The sequence below is a fragment of the Sciurus carolinensis genome, chromosome 7 (assembly GCF_902686445.1).
Source record: "Sciurus carolinensis chromosome 7, mSciCar1.2, whole genome shotgun sequence".
NCBI classification, from domain to species: Eukaryota; Metazoa; Chordata; class Mammalia; order Rodentia; family Sciuridae; genus Sciurus; species Sciurus carolinensis.
Genome location: NC_062219.1, coordinates 75,558,871 through 75,583,097, shown reverse-complemented (window position 1 = coordinate 75,583,097; position 24,227 = coordinate 75,558,871). Strand labels below are relative to the sequence as shown.

Below are 24,227 nucleotides of genomic sequence, written 5' to 3'. Positions count from 1 at the left end.
TAGCTAATAAGTATGATATCTTACTAACTTTGTTTTGGGGGTAGGTCTGGAATCATCAGGGAATTGTCCATGTCTTATTCATCAATTCCCACTGAACTGTCCCAAACTACTACTTCAACCACAGGATTCTCCCCTTTGGCTGTACTTTTCCGAGGTCTCCTTCCCATTTTCAAACTGAGCTTAGGTGGGAGTTCTGTCATGTCTGGGAATGCAGGATGGTGGGATGGATGGGCCACACACTTGAGTGGGTGATGGCTTTTAAGGAGAGATCTCTTTCCAAGGAAAGAAGGAGTAAGGCATCTTAACCCAGTAACAGACCCAGTTACTGCATGAGAGTAGGGAATCTGAGTTCAGCTAAATACCCTGTTCTAATTTATCCCTATCCAGATTTAGCTGCTTTTGCTTTATAGCCACATTTTTAATATGGCAAAGTAATTGATAGAGTAGACTGTTTAGGCTTTTTTGGTGAATGGTGTCAGAACAAGTTTCTGCATTCTTTGGAGCTGTTTAATGGTCTCCATATTTTCTAGTAACCCCTCCTTACTACTCTAGTAAGTCATCAGTAGGTCTTGCATTAGATCTTCCTTAAGTCACCAAGACTAAGGCTTTCTTTCTAGGAAGAAAGAATCAAGTTCTAGATACAACATCTTCTGAGTTGAGCTTAAACCACTTTGGTAAACAAATGATGCATGAAGTTTTTGAAAAGGCTAAATATTTGCCAGCAAACTGAACCCTGTCTAAAATAAATCTTTTTTTTTTTTTTAAGTGCTTACTTGGGCAACACATATACTAAATTGGGATGATACAGAGACGATTAACATGGCCCCTGCACAAGGATGACACAAAATTCGTGAAGCATTCCATATTTTTTTAAACTCACCGATTATTTGGAGATATTGAATGATATTCCTGTTTTTTGTTTTGCTTTGTTTTCTAATAGAAGTTTTTTTGGTAGGATTGTTTTGCTAGGATCACATTATGTTCCAGACTAATTTATTTAGAAATGTCCTAGATAGAGTTCAAGGACCCAGCAGAACTCCATGGCTCACTAGAATAGTTTGTTCCAAACAACATCTCATATCCACTTAGTGCAAATGTTGGAAAAAGACAATCTATCAGATTTTAACCATATGCCTTCAATGTACAACTCATAAAAGAGCTTGGATATTACTGTGGGTTCCACATTTGTCCTGGAGCATTACACAGACTAGAAAACAGGCAGTGAACTAAATAGTCTTTGAGCAACTTGCATCTTTGACTCTGATCTATGACTGTTTAGGCTTTTTTGGTGTCAAGTGTAGGAGAAATCCTCCCCTTGCTCAACACACACATGCAAAGATCTTTAGCATCAGCTTGTCTGGCTGCTAAAACACTTTTGGTTAAGTAAGTAAAAAGCAAAGCAGCAGCCAAGATACAAAGAACCTAGACTCTTGGAACATGGGCTATAGAGTTTTATTTCTTTTTTATCGTGTATGAGGGGATGTTTTATAAAGCAGAGGGCACTGAGTCCTGAAGGGTGATGTGATAGGGAGAGTCAAAGGAGGTTCCTGGAGCAGGGGGAATCAGAGACCTCAGAGTTCTTGTCTCTAGCTCCTTCTCTATTCTCCTCTGTGCCAAATGCACTGTGTGATGAGAAAAGGAATGAATTGGTTTCACCATTCAGGACACCTAAGAATGGACCTGACTGCTGCTGCAACAAAGTGAGACCCTTTAAGCTCCAATTTTATAGGTCTTTCTTCATTCATTCTTATTTCTGAGTTGAGTTTGGAGTTTACAGCATCCTCTTCTAAAATATTATCATACAAAATTTTACTCATGCAGTAAAGTTGAAATAAATTTACAGAGAAGACTCCTATGCCTATTTCCTGGATTTCATCACTAAGATTTTCTCTTATCTGCTCACCATTATTTGTAGGTGTTAACCTCTGGTTACCAGAATATGAGACTTACTAGCCAACCAATCAGTTTGCTTTTTCTTCCTGTGGAGGTTTTTCTTCACACATAGCTACCTCAGAGTGTCTATTACATGCAGAAAATCTGAGTATAGCCAGAGTGGGGGGAAGCCAGCTCACTGAGTTCAGCTAATAGAATCCAAGCTTCAAAACAGGATATAAAGATGTTTAAATTCACAGAGAGGAACTAGTCTGACTTTTAGAAGGGCAGAGAGCTGTCTGCCTTCAGCAGGGGAAATAGATGAACTGAGAAGTAGCAAAGTTTCCTGAACTTCAAAAATTGTTTTGTTTTTTTTTTCCTTTAAAACTTATTTATCTTCTAAAGATTAAGTCTTAAATGGAACTGAAGGACATCATGTGAAGTGACATAAACCAGACACAGAAACACAGAAAGACAAGTATTGTACATACGTTTTCTTTCATATGTGGAAACTGAGGAAAAAAAAAAAAAAACCCAAACTGAGAAGTACTGAAAGTAGAGACTGGGAAGGGGAAGAGGGCTGGGGAAAGGAGAGAGAAACAGTGACACCCATACATTTATGCAGGAATGTGGAAAAATTTTTAAATTTGGATTAAATATTTGATTTAAACTGGCCAGGTATCTTAAACAAAGCTTCCACCACTTACTTGGATTTGTATTAGTAAGTCAGTTCAGAAGTGAAAAGTTTTCCTTAAGTAGTCCTGCCTAAAAAGTGCAAAAACTGTTCATTTGAGTACTATTTGCCTTATATGCATTATCACATTGCACATCTGAGTGTCGGTTGCTCATCAAGAGCCTGCAAATTGAGAGTGGCCATCTCCTGCACATGTAGCTTAGGAAAGACCAGCACAGGACCAGGTGGTTGCTTCCACAGTAGTTCCAAGTGTCCCAGCATGCTAGTTAGAAGGAGGCTGATGAAGGAAGGCACTGAGTACTGCAGAGATAATGAAGGTGAGCTTATTTACTCATCAGGAGAGGAAACAGAATGCACTGAAGATATTCTTTGAGTTGTTCACTCAGTGACAAAGATTGAGACATTTTATGTATTAGAAAAGAATGGAAAGTTTGCATTCCAGGTAGGGTTCAATGAATTCTTGAGTCTGCACAAAGCCACAAATAATTGAGGCATTAAATCCCATTACACACTGCCTGGGTAAGACTCTTCAGTTGGATACAGGAAGCACACTGGCATATTGGGGTATTCAAAGTTCTTGACCATTTATCAGCCTTGGCTGGAGGATAGTTCAAAGTCCATGGTTGTCTAATAGCTTAAAGCATTCTATTTTGTAAGAGTCTAGGCAAATGCTGTTGAAAGTGGGAAATGTTCCTTTTAAAAAGCATAAAGATCATCTGGTTCAGTGGTTTTCAAATAATGTATCCACTTGAAAAAATTTTTAAAATAACTGAAAACTCTTGTCCAAAAAGAATCCTGTGCAAAAGTTCAATGTAAAACATAGAAAAACCTAGCCTACAGGTTATAATAGGCACAGGGAATTTGAAGTCTTCTCTATCAAGCATCTAACCTGGCTTCTCTTTTGAGTATCTGGTGTTTTCTGGTTTCCATAGAATAGGGAGAAACTAAGAAACCAAATGACATCTGGTAAGAAACCTTGCTCTATCATCATCACAGTCTCAGAATCAGAGTCTGTGAAGCTTTCAGCTCAAGGGGACTTTTATTCTCCCACCATTCAATCTTCCAGCTTAGCAGAGTTGCCGCCCCTGTTTACGTTCATAGTGATTGGGTTCATTTTCCTGACTCTGAAACTCTTGTCCTTAGTCAGTTCCGAGCACTGAAGCTTGAAAAGCACTACCTTCTCTTTAACAGACAACACCCACGCCCTTTCAATAGCAGCTTCCTAAAGATCACACAATGAGCTTAATTCCAGTTCCACAGGAAATCTTGCTGTCATCATCATGACTACCATTAAACATGTGCTGTGTCAGAATTCAGTGAAAATAGATAAACTTGACAGCACAAGAAGTTCAGGATTTGGCTTCTGGTTTTCCATGTAGAACCAGGTTTTCCTTGAACTAGGTACTTCATCATTGTCTGTAAAATGAGGGTTCAGGATGCTCACGTCTGAGGATTGTCTTGCGAGAATACTTGGGATACTTGTAAAGGCATTTCTTTTAGTTTCACAGTGACATGTTAAGATATGTATACACATTAGAATTTTAGGGGAAAATGCTATGAGAGGGGAGGAGGTAAAACAAAGTTTTAAACCTCTATTTTTCCTCCTTTGACAATGATGTGTGCATTGATAACTCCTATGTTGGAGTAATGAGTTTTCACTCATCTAGGACATGATAGGAGCTAGGGCTGGAAGTGGGTTTAATGGCATTTTGGTCTTGCTTGCTTGCAGAGCAGTAGGACTGAGGCCATTTCCTCTCTGAAATTCAGTACTCCTGCCAGATGTTTACAAATATCAGGCACTGATCATAGAAAGTGGTTAGAATATTATGTGACACTTCCGCTGATAGTGGAACAGGGTTGCATTGTGTTGTGGTTGGTTTTCCTTTTGTATTATACACAGTCTTCTACTAGAACTTCTAAAATTTTAGTTAACTAAATAGTTACATATATATAATTAGACTATGACTGTGTACATTTATAACTTTGCTTCCTGAATATACTTCATTTTTGTTTTTGAAATATTACTGAAACAGCATTTTCTCAAGTTTTCATTATCTAATCCTCTAGTCTAATGTTTAGAAATATACAGGTCTTTTCATGGTTGCAATAAGAATGTTTCAAACAGTTTTATGTTCTGACTTTCTGAATGTGTTTGCTATCGTGCTATGTCCTTTCATGATAATGATTTTAATAGAAGCATAATTATGCAACATCTTTACTTAATAGCTCTCCCACTGACATCTATGGAAATTGCTTTTAAAACATTCCCCTTATAAAAAAAAATTCTACCTTTATTAATTTGGGATCAATTGCTCTGACTGACAGGAATTCTTCTTGAAATAAGTTGACCTTTGTGAAAAAGGATGCTGGAACAATTCATGGAATTCAGAAAGTTTCAGTGCCTGAGTCTTAAAAAAGGGCAAGGTTAAGGCTGAATGTCAGAACTGTGGAAATGCAAAGGCTTCTTTTCCCATTTGCACCATCTGCCTCTGTGCATCTGTTTAATTTTCCTCTCCTGCTTTAGCCAGATTTCCTTTTTTTCTCCCTAATCCAAATGGCTGTCTACAAATTCCCAATTTTTTACATTTTTCAGTTTTAGCAACTGCAGAGAGACCACCTCTTTCTCAGTTCCAGCTCCAAACAGACATCAGGGAAGGATGGAGATGGCCAGTTTGAAATCCAGTGTTCATGTATGAACTATCCCATGTGGTCATGAGCTAGAGTCTAGGTGAGGGTCATATCCCCACACTTAGTAACACTGGGAGGTCCAGAGCAGGTCCATATCTACTGAAGGATTCTTCCATGGAAATAAATATGCAGGGCTGTTTCCAAAGAGTGGGGTACTGGAAAAATAAATGTATACATTTAATACAGCAACAAAAGTCTTAGTGTTTAATTTTTTTCTCATTTTTTGATTAATTCATTTAGTACAATTATAAGGTGTGAAATTAATAGGCTAAAGAGTATATATATCCCTTTTACTGATTTCTGAGATGGTTTACTGGTTTTACCCAAACTCCCTTAAATTAATTCAGAGTATCCCTTCCAATGTTACCAGGTATGGCCATGTCAATGATCTTAGGAGGAATAACCAGGGTCAGAATCCATTGCTAGATCCATTCTTTTGAGTCAGATACAGTTTGCATGTATCTGTTGGGGGAGTTCACAGGCTGCCGCTTCCCCTCTGCTCCCACTGGCTGCTGCTTATCTTGCCTCTGCTCCTTTCTGCTGCTGTCACCCTATTTTACTTTCTGAACTTCCTTCTCTCCAGCCTTGCTACAAAAATGAACTCTTCACTCCTCCCTGCTGTTTCTGAAATAAGCAAAGAAACACCATTTAGATGATAAGTGTTTTTACTGCTGGTCACATCAGGGAATCCCACAGGCTTGACCAAAAAGACAAACACTGGTGAGGGCTTGGACTAGTCCAAGATTCTGAAATTGTTAAAGAACCTAAAGTGAATAAGTTTGTCTTCTTCTCTAGATCATCTTGTTTCCTTTCTTGGATCACTGAACCATGACTGTGATTTTTTTAATTACATTTTTAAAGGCATTTAAAAATTATTCATGTTTAGGTTCCTTATATTCTGAAAATACTAAAATTATAAAATATTCAAAAATTTGAAAAATTGAAAGTATCACAGATGATACTTTTCAGAATCTTTGCCTTGAAAATCAGCCCATCCAGTTTATCTGTCTGGTTTATCCCAATCTAAGTTGCTCAGTCCTTAGACCAAGGTAAATTTAGTGCTGTGACCACTTTCTCTCTGCTCACTGTGGGCAACTTTCAGAATCACCTTCCTGATGTCCTCTAAAACCTCCATGACTGTGAGAGGTTCTTCCTTATCTGACCTCCTGGAGTCTTTTCTGGAATATGAAGTGTGGTGTGTGAGTCAACTTTCCATTACTATGACAAAATATCTGAAATAAACAACTTAAAAGAAAGAAGTTGTCTTGGTTCACAGTTTCAGAGGTTTCAGTCCTTGGTTGATTGGTGCCATTGTTTTTAGGCCTGTGGCAAAGCAACATCATGGTGGGAATGTGTCACAGAGAAAACTGTTCAACTCGTGGCAGCTCAAAGGAAAGAGACAGAATGAAGTTATTTTGAAAGGGGTCGAGCTGAGAGTGAGAATGATGATGTCACCCAAAGAATGCAGACATCAGAGACCAGGCTCAGGAGGCGCAGATCTAATTTTGCTTATGATTGTACAAGACATATATAGGCACATTATCCAATTGGGTTAAGATGCTTGTTAAAACATAACAGAATCAACCTATTGGTAAGCTATACGTTGTACTAATAAAAACAAACCAAGTATCCCTCGGTGGTCTCTTCCAGCAACAAGTCTGAGACAAAGGCCTGGGGGTAGGGCAAGGCTCCAGCACACAGAATGAGGCGCGCAGTATGGGTGAACTCACATCACAGCTTGCTGTGATGCCTGTTGAGTGAGGCTTTCCCTTAGCTCATAGCTCAGCCTCAGTAACTGCAAAGGCCTGTAGTCCATGGCGAGTCCTTACCACTTCCTCAGTTTCCCCATCCAGACTGTTGGACTTACTTAAATCATTGTATCAGCAACTGCTGTCAAATAAGCTTGAGGAATGTTCCCTACAACAGGAAGGATCTGAGATCCCAATATACCCATCAAGGGCAAACCTCCAATGATCTAATTCCTTCTGCTAGTCCCCCACCTCCTAAAGACTCTACCTCCTTCCAATAACACCAAAGTATGGCCACCAAGCTAATAACATATGGGCCTTTGAGAGACACTTATCCAAACCACAGCAGGTGATGTCTGACTCCAGCCCCTTCTTCTGTGTTCTGTCTCTGTTTCTCTGCCCCTCTTCTTCTGTTCCTGCCAACAAGGAAGACAACTCCATATTGTTCTTCTGCCTTTCCTCCCTGAGTTTCAGGCTGATCTGCAATGACTGAGCATTGATTTCAATCTTGTTCTTGATGATTCCTAGCACCAAAAGTCCCCTGCTCTTTATCCCTGATTTATGTTGAATCTGATTTGCTGGCATATAGAAGTTAGTTTAAAAACTTTCCTTATTTGATTTTGATTGTTTTACATACTACTTTAAATGAATCTTTTAGCATCTTCAGATAAGTGCCTATTAACTGGATGGCAAGCTCATCATTTTGGTGTCTGCCTTTATGGACATGACAGTGCTATATGTTCATTTAATCCTTTCTTTTTATTCTCTCTTTCTTTCCTATGAAATTCTTTCCTCCCCTCACCTGTCAGCCCAGTGTGGAGGACCCAGTAGTGAACTCCAAGGTCCTAGAGGATCATGAAGTCCTAGAATGGAAAGACCCTGGGCCTTTAAGTGACTACATGGATCAGAGACTTCCTGCTTCACTCCACCATCCACCCACAGTGGACTGTAATGTGAGAAGTCAACCTATATTTTGTGAACGACTGAATTTTGTTGTTGCTGTCATAACAGTCTGCCTGAGGAACACAGGCTTCAGTCACTCCAACCAACTCCCACTTTTCATCTTCTTTCACAGTCAGTGGCCCTTGTTTCCTCTTCAGTAACTTCTATTACTGCTCTGAATGAGTTCTTTCCTTCCCAGCCTATTCAAGAACAGAGGTGATGACTTACTGAGCTCCGTGATGAATACCTGCCAGCTCTAGCCCCATTCATCACCTGGGGGTTCTCCCTCTCAGTCTCACCTCTCCAACACACCACTTCATTGGAGTTAGCCTTCCCAAAGTCAAAGTGCTTTCATATCATAAGCACTACTAACATCATTCCTTCTAAATTGAGGATCAGGCATTATTTCTTTTCCTTTATTTACACTTAAATAAATAATATTCTTCCCAAATTTCAATTTTCCCAGGTCTTTTACTGTCAGTTCTAAAAAAAACACATTCTTCATCTCTCTTAACATCATAATGGTGCCATGTGTACCTTGTGGAACTTCCATGTGACAGGAACTGTTCTTGTTATACATTATCCCAGTTAGTTCTCGCAGCGATCCTGCAATGCCAATGCTGTTGTCCTCCTTTTGCAGAAGGTTAAGTAACTTGCTTAAAGTCACAGAGCCTGCAGAGATAGGACCAAAATTACAACCTGGATGGATGCAGGGCTTTCACGCCATTATTCAGCACTGTGTTATTCATTTTACCACCTACTTCTGTAGGCATTTTGTGTAGGTTTCAAAAACAGAGAAAAAGTTCAAAAGAAATGTAAAGAAAAAAGTTTACTAGCAGTAATTTTAAAGTTATTGAGGAATAGTTGCATATAAAGTATATATTCATGCTAAGTATTCCCAAGGTTAAGAATAGTTTAGACATTATGTGTCTATATAACTTGCTATCATATTCATCTTCAATTCTTTCTTATAAAAGTAGTTGTGAAAGAGCACACTAAGATGCCACTTTGAGGAAAAGATCCTTTTAGACTTGTAAACTACTTAGTAGAATTTCAGCCAGCTTCCTTGGTGGATCTCATGAGTTGAAAAGAGCACCATTTTATCACTTTAGGTTTCAGCAAAGGGTCTTCGGTGATAGGGAGCAGTAGTGACCAGAAGATGGACATACTTCAGCCAGAAACTTTATTAATGTTAAAAACAACTGCACTGCACTCATGCTCTATTTTCTGGTAGGTTAAGGCTGCCCTAAACTCAAGGTCATAAATACTAGGGAAGAGATACAGAGTTCCCTGGCATAAATAATAATCATTCTTACTTAGGGAACATAATCTTTAGTCACATGGGATTAAATCTCTATTTTTTGTCTTATTTACTACTGTTAGATTTTTAGGAATGTCTAGTTTTTATTTGTCTCTGGAACACGAATGGAAGTTTATGGCACAAATGGAGCCATTCACAGTCCTGAGCCCTGGGAAGGCCTGGGCAAATGCTGAAGGAATCCTTCCTCCTGAGTCAGCCCTTGGCACAATCGTTTCACTTCAGTTTTCTCCAGAGAGTCATCACTATCAAGTGAGTAGTGATGGAGTAATAGTTCATTCATTTGACACATACTTGTAAAGCATTTACTGTGTGCCAGGCAGTGCTTTATGAGAAGAAATCTATTTACTCTTTTGGATATTTTTCAAATTCATTTTGTTGTTGCCAGGCACTCTGAATCTTTCAGAGATGATCAAGAAAGTTGATCAAGAAGGTTGATCAATCCCTTCTGCAGCCTGAGCTCAAATGACTGTGGATTTCCATGATATGCATTAAAGTGGAAGATTCCACCTTGACCTCAGGCCTAGAATATGAAGTAAAAGTCAGATTAGTGGAGAATGGAAGGATTTAGCAATACGTCAAACATATTCTTCTTTTACCTTGATTACTGGTATGCCCTTAGCTAGTTCTCAATGCAAGTAGTTGACCTTAATCAAAGGCATGAATTTCATCAGTAATTTAGAAGTAACAACCCCTATTCTTGGAGACAGGATGATGTGTCTAATCATTAGAGACTCAGTAATACCTGTTTGCCCAGTACCTTCAGCCTTCCTCTTCAGGCATCCTTGATCAACAGTCTCACACTGGCTATTTGATTTAGGATTATGAGACTTACTAGTGACAGCCCAGATAAGGTGTCATTATACACAATTATTTTTTTGGTATGTAATTGAAGCAGAAACTTGTCTGTCCTAGGGTGTCAGGCAACCAACTATTAGACATGATTGTGCAGGGTTATTACTAGAATATCTGGCCAAAAGTTCTTCAAGTCATGTTGAAGAGAGTCCTGTGAAATTGGGGTAGATCCCTGAATAAACTGTCTCCAACCCCCACTTACAATGACTTGAAGGTGCTGAGGAAGACTACACAGAGCAGTTACACAATCATGTTACCTCTGGTTGGTATTTTTGGCAGAGATGCCCAGATGGGCTTTATATTGAGATGATGATACAGTCTGTGTAGAAAAGAGAAAATAAGTCAACTTGATGTTCCAGAGAAGACTGGAATTCCCCATTTTTTTTTTTTTTTTTCTGGGGTTCTTCTCTGAATCAAGGGCAAAGACAGTCTTGGATTTTGGCCTCTATCTGTAATTTGAAGAAATGCCACTTGCCACCGACCAGCGGGACAAACGACACGTACTCTTCAGAAGTTCATGAAGCAGCTTCCGCTTTATTCGGATAACACCCTTAATATATAAGCAGTCTCATGCATACGCAATTGTAATCAGATATGTCCATCCAATCCTATTAAAGGTGAGGCGATCACAAGCTCAAGCATACATGTAAGATATATCTGTCCGCACGCTAAGCGGCTGAACTAATTATCATACAGCCAATGGTAAACACTTCCTGTTTTTCTCAAGGTGCATTCAGCATGCCCTTTGGCTCTCTGCCAGTTGCCATCTTGGATGCATGTGGCGTAACCCTGGGCCCTAGGTCTCGACCGCCACATTTCCCCCTTTCTGTTTATAAAAGAGACCGTGCCTGTCTTAGGTTGTCCACAGCAGAGCAACATCCTTACCTGTCATTGGACAATGAGGCTCTAGCCCTCATTTCCTGTCTTAGGTTGGTATGAGCTCCCCATGAATCTTACCCGTCTTTGACTACCGGTCCAGCATATTTAACCAGACTTGGGAGGATGAGCCAGCATCAATTGCGATGAGAGCTTGGCAAATAATGACTGTTTCTCTGCGCTGATGTATAAGCATTTTGTATAAACATTATATGCACAGAACAGATACAACACACAATAAACCTCCCACGGACAAAAACCCAAACCATTCTTTTCCCCATTGAACAGTGGACTGAAGAAATGTGGCCAATTGTTGTAAAAATAGGAGGATATAGAATAGAAGAGTTGGTAAGGGGTACAGGATAGGGTCACGTCTTTACTATCCCCCATAGTTCACGCAAGTCTCCTCCATTAACTTGGTGAGAAATTGTCAACACCATCAGTGGGAGAGGCCTCCTCATCTTCTTCCTGTTTTTGGGTTTCTGTTGAGGCCTTGACCAATCTCTCCAGCACCCAAATTGGCGATTGTGCGTCCTGTGGGAAAACACAAACAGACCCTCGGGTCCAGATTAATACCGGATCTGGGCCTTTCCATTGTCCTGATAGAATGTCCTTCCAGAGCACTTGAGATAGATGTTTTTTATTAGACTCTGAATGACGGTCAGCAGCCGATCAGCCCTCAGAATCGAGATTTAAAAAATTTAAGATGAACAAGGCAACAGATAATTTGTCTTTTGGGGATCTGTATGATGCCCCTATTCCCCCTTTTTGTTTATAAAGCATGTTTTTAAGCATTAAATGGGCACGCTCAACAATGCTTTGTCCAGTAGGATTATAGGGAATTTCTGTGACATGTTGAATACCAAAGGTGGAACAAAATTGTTTAAAGGCCTGGGATGTATATCCAGGACCATTATCTATTTTAATTTGTTTGGGAACCCCCAGGATGGAGAAAGAGTGGAAACAGTGTGTTATTACATCTTTGGTTTTTCTCCAGTATGAGCAGAGGTCATAATAAATCCTGAAAAGGTATCAATAGATACATGAATGAATTGTAGTTTTCCAAATTCTGAATAATGAGTTACATCCATTTGCCAAATATGATTGGGCTGAAGTCCTTTTGGATTTACTCCTAACAAGGGGTTAGGAATAAGTGTAGCACATTTAGCACAAGACTTGACTATGTCCCCAGCTGTTGCCTTAGTAATTTTATAGCGTGTACGTAGAGTGGAAGCATTTACGTGAAATTTGGAATGAAAAGTTTTTGCATTTTCAAGCATATTAAAGATGTGTGGGTCTCTGGTGGCCATTTCTGTTAAATCATTGTGTAAACTTAAAGGACCTGGAAGGCCAGTATGAGCCTGAACATGCCCAATAAAAAAAGGATCTTTTCTGTCCTAGATAAGTTTTTGTAAGCATTGTAAATATGGAGTAATAGTGGAGGTGAGGGAAATCAAACCAGTTAATTCTAAATTTTGAATAGCATTAACAACGTATTTGCTATCAGAGAATAGGTTAAAAGGCTCATGGTGGGTTTTGAATACTTCTATAGCTACTAATAGTTCTGTTTGTTGTGCAGATAAGAGTATTAAAGAGCAATGTTTCTGTAACATTATCTATAGTAATATCACCCGTACCATTTTTTGATCCATAAGTAAATATAAGGGTAGCTCCTATAATAGGTTCTTTTCGGGTGACTTTAGGGAAAATTATAGGATGTTGACTCCAAAATTGGAGATGAGGATCAGATGGCAAATGATTGTCAAACACAGCAGAAGTACTAGTAAAGACTATAGCCCATGAATTTGAATTATTAATAAGATATTATATCTGATCAGTAGTATATGGAGTAGTGATTGTTGAGGGAAGTGATCCAAAGGTGGAAAGGGATACTTTTAACGCCTTAAGGATTAATTCTGCCACGGATTCAGTAAACAAGGATAAAACCTTGTTAGGGGCATAATTCATGAGAACCCATAGAATAGGACTCTTTTGCCAAAACACTCCTGTGGGTAACTTATTTGTGGCCAAGACAATGAATGATAAAGGCTTAGCTAGGTTAATAGATCAAGATGAACCTTTTCCATAGCTGTTTCAACAAGTTTGAGAGCTGTTCGAGCCTTAGGGGTAAGCACCCGCTTAGAAAGGGGGTCAGAATCACCTTTAAGAATATCAAACAGGGGGCCCAAACTTGAGGTGGGTAAATGAAGGTAAGGTCTAAACCAATTAATATCACCCAAAAGTTTTTGAAAATCATTTAAAGTTCTAAGTTTGTCCACCCGAAAGGTAATTTTTATGGGTTTAACCATAGTTGCATTTATGATAGATCCCAGGAAGTTTTTGGTGTCTGTCATTTGTACTTTATCAATGGCAATATGTAAGCCCCATCTTTCCAGTGACTTTAGTAAGGAATTATAACATTGCTCTAAGACAGGTTTTTCCTTATGAGCTAGCAAAATATCATCCATATAATGATAGATTAAAAGTTGAGGGTTAATTTGTTGATACACACTGGGGTGGAAATTAATCTGATTACCTTGCCCTTCATATGTTCCTTGGCCTGTCAGCATGTTTAGATTCCATTGAGGATTGCCTGCAACTGCAACTGCATTACATTGGGCAGTATCAGAACATAACTCCTGGTTAGCCACCTTCCACATGAGATATTGTCCCCCAGATAAACATGCTTTTGCTAAATTACCCCAATCAGTCAGAGTAAGATTTTGACTTGCAACACTCTCTAATAAAGAAATGGTAAATGCAGCGTGTACTCCATAGGACATAACTGCCTCTTTTAATTGTTTTACTAATTTTATGTCTAATATTTGATGATATCTCTGATTGTTTTGATCTTCAAATACTGGGAATATTGGAAACACTGATCGAGATTCTACATCAGCCCACTGTCTGGGGGCCGCCCCTGTGCAGCCGGTACATGCGCCCCTACAACTTGGAAAAGAGTGGTGACCTGGATTATACGCTGGAGGGCGTGGCGCGGTAGGGGTTAAATGCCACTGAGAGAATTTCTTTTCTAGCTCTGTCTCAGATAGCTCCTGTTCTTCAGAGTTACATCCCTGTTCTGAGTCTGAACATCTACTTTCTCTTTTAGAAGCTTGAATTGATTGTTCTTCTTTTATAGTTTCTAATATCTTTTCCCCTTCTCTTAGCTGTTCTTGAAATTTTGGTTTTTTGGAAGTCAGACAAAAAAGAACTAATGTCCATATCGCCACAACAACAACAAACAGAAATGAAACAAGAAAAGGTAACACAAATAACACCTTACACATATTCATTTACTACAGGGCGTCCTTTGCTGTCTCTTGGGACAGACTTTCATTACGTTCCCTCACTAGGGGAACCTTCCATTACGTTCCCTCACTAGGGGAACCTTCTCGTTAATTATGCTAGCGAAACTGTCTTTTACTTACCTTATCCTTGTGGTGCCGATAATGCCAAGGCCGCGGGCACGATTCCCCATACGGGTCACCACTTGCCGCTTGCCGCTGACCAGCGGGACAAACAACACGTACTCTTCAGAAGTTCGTGAAGCAGCTTCCGCTTTATTTGGATAACACCCTCAATATATAAGCAGTCTCATGCATAAGCAATTGTAATCAGATAGGTCCATCCAATCCTATTAAAGGTCAAGCGATCACAAGCTCAAGCATACATGTAAGATATATCTGTCCACGCTCTAAGTGGCTGAACTAATTATCATACAGCCAATGGTAAATGCTTTCTGTTTTTCTCAAGGCGCATTCAGCATGCCCTTTGGCTCTCTGCCAGTCGCCATCTTGGATGCATGTGGCATAACCCTGGGCCCCGGGTCTCGCCCGCCACAAAGAAATAGGTCAGGGAGGTCTTTGACAATGAATTTTCCCAGCAGAGACACTTCAGATTGACTTTGATTTCCAATGGCAAGTTCAAGACATCAGTTATATTATCTGAAGGTTTGAGGATAAGTATACAGAGATGGTAAATGGACAAAGATGTATGTAATAAGATGTAAATTTTCACTGGGCACAGTGGCACATGCCTGTAATTCCAGCAGCATAGGAGGCTGAGGCAAGATTGGAAATTAAAAATCAACCTCAACAACTTAGCAAGGCCCTAAACAACTTAGTGAGACCTTGCCTCAAAATTAATAATAATAAAAAATAGGGCAGGGGATGTTGCTCAGTGGTTAAGTGTCCCTGGGTTTAATTCCTTGTACAAATAAAAGGGGGGGGGGTAAGTTTTCTTTATACGATTGTCAACTCTGCCTATTTACTTGCTCTGCTTACTTGCATTGATGAAGCACAAAATATTATTGATTTCTCTGTCTTCTATCATCATTTCAATCATTGTACAAATATACTAATTTGACATTAAAAAACAATTGACATGGTCTTTTTGCCCTTACCCCATCAATGTATTTCCCCAATAACTGCTCCTTTTAATAATCAAACTTCTCTAATGAGTTGACTAAACATACCTCACCATCTTTACCTACTATTCGCTAAAAATGTTTTACAACTTAAAAGTATTCATGGGCATACTTTAACAATAATTTAGAATAGAAGAACTTAAAATAATAAAAAGCAATATATTTCATCTCCCCACTTCACCTCCACTCCACTTTTTAAATTTTTACCTACTTTAGCTTATTTTAATGCTTATATTCATATATCTAAACTCTGGCTTCTTGGAATTTAACTAATTTATATCATCATCTGTTTTCTTCCTTTCCCTCAATACAGCTATATTTCTACTTTGTTACTTATTTTTATAACTTTAAATAATAAAGGTACATATATTTCCTGTTACATCAGTTTTAAGTAATTACATACTAGGTATTTTTAAATGAATGCGTTAAATTGTTTATTTTCAACTTTTAATTTTTTAACTGAAACACAATAATTGTATATATTTTTGGGGTACAATGTGTTATTTTGATATATGTATATATCATGCAATGATCAAATCAGGGTATTTAACATATCCATCACCTCAGACATTCATCCTTTATTTTTGGAGATACTACTCAAAATCTTCTTTTTAAGCTATCTGGAAATATACATTACATTATTGTTAACCATTGTCCTTCTACTGTGTGATACAACTATGTCTTTTGACTTAATAAAGGCAGTTAATTTTCTATGTCTTTGCATGTCTGGAAGTCTTTTTTTCTGCCTAATCTTGATATATACTTCGTATATATCCCTACATTTGATTAAATGTATAATTCTGCTAGAAATTGGATTTTAAAGTTTACAAATCATCTTCTCAGGTCTTTAAAGATTCTGATCTGTTTTCTTTGAAAACTTTCATTTATGTTTTTGTTCATTTCCCCAATATTTTGTGCCAGGTCATTCATCTGCTTATCCATTACCTGAAATTTAAAAATCCACTAACTGGAGAAATGAGGGGTCTTTGCAGAACATTTGGAAAAATGATAATGAAACCAAGTAAAACAAAAAAGTTGAGTGGACACTTCCAGTGTGATCATTTTGGTGAATTTCCTTGTTAAGTTTATCACTAAGGATTTTTCTTTAAATGAACATCTTATAACTTTATCTGGTTTTTAAATTATATTTCTAGCATCCAGGCTAGCAAATAATTTTTAAAAATCATAATTCTCAATGGTTGTATAACAGTTTATTATATGGATATTGTTAAGTCAGCTTTTTCATTGCTGTGACCAAAAGACCTGACAAGCACAATTAGAAGAGGAAAAGTTTGTTTGGGGGCTCACGGTTTTATAGGTCTCAGTCCATAAATGACTGATTCTATTCCACAGGGCCTGAGATGAGGCAGAACATCATGGAGAAAGTGTGTGGCAGAAGAACGCAGCTGAAAACACGGCACCAGGAAGCAAAGAGAGAGAGAGAGAGAGAGAGAGAGACTTTCCTCACTGTGGGCAAAACATATACACCAAAGGTATATCCCCAATGACCCACCTCCTCCAACCACATCCTAGTTGCCTGCAGGTACTACTCAGTGAATCCTTATCAGAGGATTAATGCACTAATTAGGTTAAGACTTTCATAATACAATCTTTTCATGTATAAACTTTCTTGCATTATCTCACAAGAACTTTTGGGGGACACCTCACATCTAAACCATAATAGATATGATAACTTATTTGACTTATTCCCTATTGGGGATGTTAAGGAATATCTAAAGTTTTTACTATTAAAATACTATTACAATGAAACTTATTATGTATTGTTATTTGTCTATGTTATATTTTTTTAGTATGATTTTTAAGAATTTAGTTTAATTGGTCACAGGCTATGAATCTATGTTAGGCTCTTAATGAATGCTGATAAATTTGTCCAGAAACATTTCATAAAACTGTGAGAGCTTTTGACTCACCACATCCTAAACAACTTTAATTTTAAACCATAATCCATTTTATGGGTACAGATATATTCTATTCATAATTAATTTTTATTTTATAACAGCTCACAAGTAACTTACAGCGTATTACTTTTTTACTAGTTTTTTTATTGAACAAATTAAATCTGTTTTTAAGAATTGAAAACTTTCATTATTCATCATTTGGTTTTCTTCTTTCTTTTTTATATTCTAACTTTTGTTTTCTTTCTTTTGTGAAATGTTTTTAAATATACTTGTAATTCAATCACTGATTACATTGAAAGTGTTAGAAGGTATATTATGAAAACGAAAGATGTGTATTTGAACTCTCTCTTGCTCCTGTAAGATGAAGACTTTAATGTGTCTTTACTATTCCAGCTTTTCCTTATCTTCATTATTCCAATTTTTGTTACTGTCTTAGAGTTTTTTCTTCAAAATGATAACTTAAAAATACCATTTTTAGATTATGTATCTTCTTTTTCTGAAATTATTTTAAAAGTTGACTTCGTTTTTTTAAACCATTATTGCATCAGCGATTTAGATTTAACTTTATGGTCTCAGTGTTTATTGGAAGGTTATTAAAAACAGTTGCTTCATTGAATTCTTAATTTTTATTATCTCTTAGCTGGAGAAAAACTGAGAAATTTTTAAAAATAAATGCACGTGAGTGTTTTCTATTCTTTGACCTTGCATGTGTGAGAAGGAGGTTTTTGTTTTTCATTCATGTGAATGAAACATTAATTGGAATTCAAATTCTTTATCAAAAAATGTTTTCTCTTAAAAAGAGATAACTTCTGTAGATGTTTGTTTTTAAGTTTAGGATTTTTTCTATATCCTTGTGATTCAGTAGTATTATAGGAAATGTCTTAATGCGATTATCTTCATTATGTTGCCTGATAATCTAAATATACCTTTTGAATGTATTTATTTCTTCTTTAGGTGTGCCTATAAATATCAGGGATTTGCCTTCTCTTTTTTTTTCCCTTCCTGCCATTATTTGAATGATTTTGTCTCCCCCCCAACCCCCGCCGACATCCTTATTCTTGAAAAGCTTCTCAAATTTGACCTTTATTAGGTCAAATGCTTTCTTTGATATGTAGTTGCTGATCTATGACGTGGGGGCAAGGGAAGAATGGAGGAACTTTAGATTGGGCAGAAGGGAGTGAGGGGAGGGGAAGGGTTATAGGTGTGGGGAAGATGGTGGAAAGAGATGGATATTATTACACTATGTACCTGTATGATTGCAGGAATGGTGTGACTCAGCATTGTGTACAACCAAAGGAATGAAAAGTTGTGCTCCATTTGTGTACAATGAGTTAAAATGCATTCTGCTGTCATGTATAACTAACTAGAACAAATAAAAAAAATAAAACTATTGTTTTAGAAGAAAAAACAATTTGACCTTTATTTATTAAGACATTGCTTTTATTCATAGCAAGTTTTTAATTCTGCTGTTCATTTTGCTTCCTTGAAATCCTTTTAACTCACTACTGGTTTTTATCTCGCTGCTTTAAAAAAACTCTTTATTTCAATTTTCTTTTTCCATGGAGGACTTTATGCTTGTTCATGGTTTCTGATTTCTGATGAATACAGTGGAAGCTTTTGCACTGATGCAATTTCCATGGATGTCTTGCTCCCAGTGGGCCAGCAGGAGTTTTGCTGGTGAGTCTTGTAGCATTTCTTCACTCTCCTGTGGAGACATAAAAATATGTGCAGATATTGTCAAATAAATTCCCCCTGGGGGTAAAAGTATAGCAGGTTGAGAACCACAGTTCTAAAGGAATTATACAAAGTTAAACAAAGTTTAGGAAAGAAAATTGTTTGAGTGGGAGGGAAATCAAAATGAGTCAAGAAATCATGAAAAACTACCTTGAACAGATTTTAAAGCAGCATGGATTCGCAAAAACTGTTTGGTGTTTCTAAGAATGACAGCAGGCCATGAATGCTCAAAATGGTGAATAGTTTGCATTTAATACTATTAGTCAGATAATTCCATGACGGTCAAGACAGAAAGAGCTGGGAGTGACAGTCAAGCCACTGTTCCCATCTGCAGTGTGGGACAGACATGGACATAAAACACCAAGGAGTCAACGGTTTTATAGATAAATCAGCACTGTGCTCCAGAAAGTCAGTTTTGAGAGTAAGACAATATATTTCAACGTGTCTCAAGATATTCTGAAAATAAAGGACTGAAGGAAAAAGGTGGGTGGATGACTTTTTAATAAGCAGTGCAGCATGAAATGAGTCATTTACACCATTTGATAAAAGTTGTTTTTTTTTCCCCCCTAGGCAGAAGTCTTGTATCCTTATAGCAATATAATCTGAAGTTCACCCCATTTGAATTAAATTTCACTGTCTTGTAGAGAGTTCTTTGTTTTAATTTAACCAGATGTATAATATGGCACAAACTAATATGATTACATAATTTTTACAAGTATTTTTTATGTTCTTCCTTTAAAGGCAACAATTAGTATGAACTTAATTATGCTGTTATTTCAATAAACTTATATCTGTTTTGGAATGGGCTCAATGTATGACTTCAAGATGTGCTTTGCCATTGTTTTCTTTATTGTCTTTGTTCAGAGAGAAAATGACTAACTTCTGGTATTAGCAATTATAGGAAAAGGTGTTTCATGCAGTAACAGAATCCTTCATGAACAACATTCGGCTTTTCCTGGCAGAGCTTTTTTTCCCTTCCAAAGTCTGGTTTACTTGCAGATTTCGCATTTAAAGTGTTTAGATTTTAACAAAACAGTCAGTGATGACTTGTGGCTATTCTAATAATATGTGCCTACATATTTGTCATCAGTCAAGTAGGTCTGGGAATGCAAAGAAACCACAAAGTCCAAGTGTCCAAAGGAAATTCAGAGAAAAAAATTTCCCCCATTTGACATTTTGTTTTCAGTAATGTGAATTGTTAATATTCTTACTCTGGAAAAAAAAAAAGGCCTTTGTATTTTTGGCAGACTTGTAGGAATGCAAAACAATGAACCTCAGGAAGAGCACTTTAATCATCCTCTTTGTCTCTTCCTTCTTTGTCTTCTTTGTCAGGTGGTGAAGTTTGGGTGTCCATCACATAGTTTCTGTTGCCTTTTGCACTTCTGGCAAGGTATTCTGGTCTTTGACCAAAAAGTGCATTAAATAGGCCCACCCCACCCAGGGAGCAAGTTTCTTTCATAGCACCCCTTCCCCTTCCTCTGGGAAGGGTTGAGAAGGAGAAAGAAAGTGCAATTTTGGATTTTCTGATCTGTAAATTGTCTTCTACTTAAGTCCTCACTGAAGAGCTGCACAGCTATCTATGTCCCTGGAGGGAGAAGAGGGTTCGTTAGAGATGTTCCTGTTGAAAGGAAGGGTACATAATCCTCTTCCCAACCATAGACCCAATTCTCAGAACTTTCTCTTTGCTTCTGCCTGTTCTCTCTCTTAGATTAACTGCACACTAAAGTTAGCTAGTAATGCTCAAAACCCTGCTTTCCTGAACATTCCCTAGTTCCAATTTATAGGAGAAGATCACACCTGTAAGGCTACTTGTCAGAAATGCTGACCACACCAAAAATCAGACAAGCCCCTGTAATCACATGGAAACTTTGCCCATTTAAGTCTTCTTTAGGTCCACTTTTCTATAACTCTCACTGACCTATGTGAACTAGGTAAGATGCACACAGCTCCCACTTCAGAAGATACTGCTTTATGAAATACTGAAAAACTATCTGGGACCCAAATACCTTTCACTGAAAAATCAGGTAAAAGATTTTCCCCTAGGGGAAGGGTAAGATTGTCACTGAAGGCGAAAGCCCACCAGCTTCCGATACAAGTCCTTTCTCCCTCTTACTGCCTCTGGATTTATTGGCTCTGTCTGGCAGCAGCAAACCAAGCCTCCTGAGGTTGCACTATTAGTAGTCTGCCGATGCAGTCTGCAGTGTGTTGTTGGCTTTTCAAAGGACCTGCAATGACTGAAGCAGCTTGCATGGTTAAAAGGGCATCTTTATTTCTTGACACCGATAGCTGCTTTTCTCTGAATTGCAAGATTTCCATTGTAATAAAAGTCTTCTCTTCCATTTTGGTTTAGACAGTCATCAAAGATAAGAGTTATTCATGAATGAAATGAAATCATTCATGAAACCTCCAGAAGATTCTGGGATGAGTGAATAGAAAGCCATGTGGGAGGGGTGTTCTTTTATTCTCCTTTAGAGACACCCACAGACAGAGTGTAAATTCAGCAAGGGTTTGGCTGAGCCACAACATTGAAGGCTTTTCTGATACTATTAAAACTATGCTTATTAAAACACTAATGACCTTATAGTCTTTTAAATATTTACCAAAGTTATATATAGTTTAGAAAGCAAATTACTCTATGAGGCTTACAATAAAATCAGCATTTCTTTCCTTATCCTTTCTGATCTATTCAACTCTTTTTACTATTTTCCATTTCTTTTAGAAGTTATTCCACATATTTAGAGATAGAGGAGTATATTTATTTTCTGATATTACTGAAAATAAACTTGGTAAAGTTTTTCTTCTGTTCAGTTTGTTGCTTTTGTCTGATATACGGAAGAAAAAAATAAAGAAGTATATGACCTTCCTTTTATTCTTTAAGACTTTTTATTGTGAAACATTACGTCTGCATAGTATGAAAGCAAAAGTTTATAGGTCAATATATTATCACAAGGTGACCATCAATGTGAGCAGCTTAACCTCTTTTGAAAGAAAAAATGCACCCCAGAAACCTACTTCATGATCCCTGTCAATTCTTCAATCATACCCACCATCTGCACTGGGAGATATAGTCATGATTTTTATTTTTATTATATATTGATTAATAAGTAGTTATTTTGTTGATAATTTCCTGCTTTTAAAAGCATAGTTTTACTGTCACCAAGCATTCTCAACAGTGCTTCTTGGTTTTGCATCATCTTGAAATCATATAAATAAATTGTACAGAATGTCCATATGCGACTGAATCCTTTTATTCAACATTATGTTTGGAAGATTCATTCATGCAATTTTGTGTAGCTGTATGCATTCACCTTTGTGACTACATCATAACTATTCATTCTCAATTCCACAATTGACTATTCTGTTGAAAGACATCTCAGTAGTTTGCAATTATTACACAGATAATGTTATATATATTTTCACATGTCTTAGTGCATATGTGCATATATGTCCGTATGTGATAGGTTATCACATTTATGACCCTAATTTTTCACCCCTTTCTGTGTCTACACCCACCCTCCTGTAACTATATAATCTTCTTACTCTGAATCGGGAATCAAATAAATTTCAGTGACAGTAGTGTAAAGAGTCTTAAAAAACACTTAGGTTATTTATTTTCCTTACCCTTGTTTCTGTGCTATCACTGAAAGAATAATCCAATGTTAGCCTTAAATAAGGAGAGAATGACATGTCTGACGGTCCTATTGCCCCAACCAGCCAACTGCCAGAACCTGGGTAAACCCTGATAAGACTCACAGAGTCATCCGCTGACTAAGCCAGTTTCATTACCACTTTACAGAATTATAAACTAAATAAAGGCTTATTCTTGTTTACTATTGAAGTTTTGTGGTTGTTATCAAGTACTCCTGCTATGGAATTTGTTTTTCTCACCCAAAATTCTTGTGTTCAAGCCTCTGATTCCAATGTGATGGTATTTTAAGAAGGGCTTTGGGAAGTAATTAGGGTTAGATAAGGGCGAGCCCTCATCATGGAATTAGTGCCCTTATAAGAAGAGTCTTTCTCTCTGTCTTAATATCTCTCTCTCTCTCTCTCTCTCTCTCTCCCTCCCATTCCCCAAGTTCCAAGAATGTAAGGATATAGTGACCATCTGCAAATTAAGAAGAAAACATTCCCCAGAAACAATAATGATGGCACCCTGATCTTCCACACAATACACAGTATCATGTCTTAATTTCCTTAACTTAGGTTCACCTTCACCATTCAAAAACTCCTTCTCTTGGCTTCATTATTACCCCCGCCCCGCAATTGCAGTTCTCACTCACATCTCCCATTGCATCTTTCCTTCATGATTGTGGCCCATTCCCTAATTGTGGTCACATCATAGGCCTCTCCTGTCCTTTATATCCTTTTGATATTCTTTTTGACTCAGGCAACTACAACTCCCACACATTTAACTATTACCTCTGCTGATTAATGCCTAGTAATTGTCTCTAAGCCTGTACAGTAACGGGAACGCCATCATTTTGCTATTGCGGATAATTTATAGGCTCTGGTTATATATATAAATAAATATACATTTAAATACACTGTGAGGGATATTTTGTGGCTTATGTTTTTTTAAAATTTGGATTAGAGTTTTTCGAATGTTACAAGTAAATCAAGACATTAAAATGTGCCAGATTTCTCTTTCTCCAAATCCAGGTACTAATATTATTGGCAACAACAGTATGGATAGCACCTAAATGTTGCATTAAAATCCTTTTAACCTTTTTAATCAAGAAGTTTAATAGATTTAATCTCATTCTAATGAAGACCCTATCAGGTTGAAAGAATTTATAACTCAAATTCTATATTTTATTGCTTCACTATTTATTGACAGTTCAATCTATTCTACTTATCGCTGCAAAGACCTCTTCCTGGGCAGGGCAATGTGGGGAGGGTATACCTATTTCAAGTAGTAATTTGTCTTTACTATTTGCTTTATTTGTATGGCATGGCTTCCATTATACTGTGTAATGGTTAATTTGATTGTCAAATGGATTGGATTTAGAGATGCTGATGATTAAGAGGCCTCTGGGTGTGTCCATGAGGGTGTGTCTAGTAATGATTGGAATGTGGGATAGTACACTGAAATGGAGACCCTCCTTAAGTGTGGGCAGCACCATCTAATAGAATGGTGGCTTGGATGGAAGAAAAG

General features: G+C 37.5%; 1 non-coding gene across 1 annotated transcript; it reads left to right on the top strand.

The window, feature by feature from the left end:
* Positions 1 to 765: 765 nt before the first annotated feature.
* LOC124989879 (U6 spliceosomal RNA) lies at positions 766 to 870 on the top strand. The gene has a single exon (XR_007109687.1). It is a non-coding gene; the product is annotated as a U6 spliceosomal RNA (small nuclear RNA).
* Positions 871 to 24,227: the final 23,357 nt, after the last annotated feature.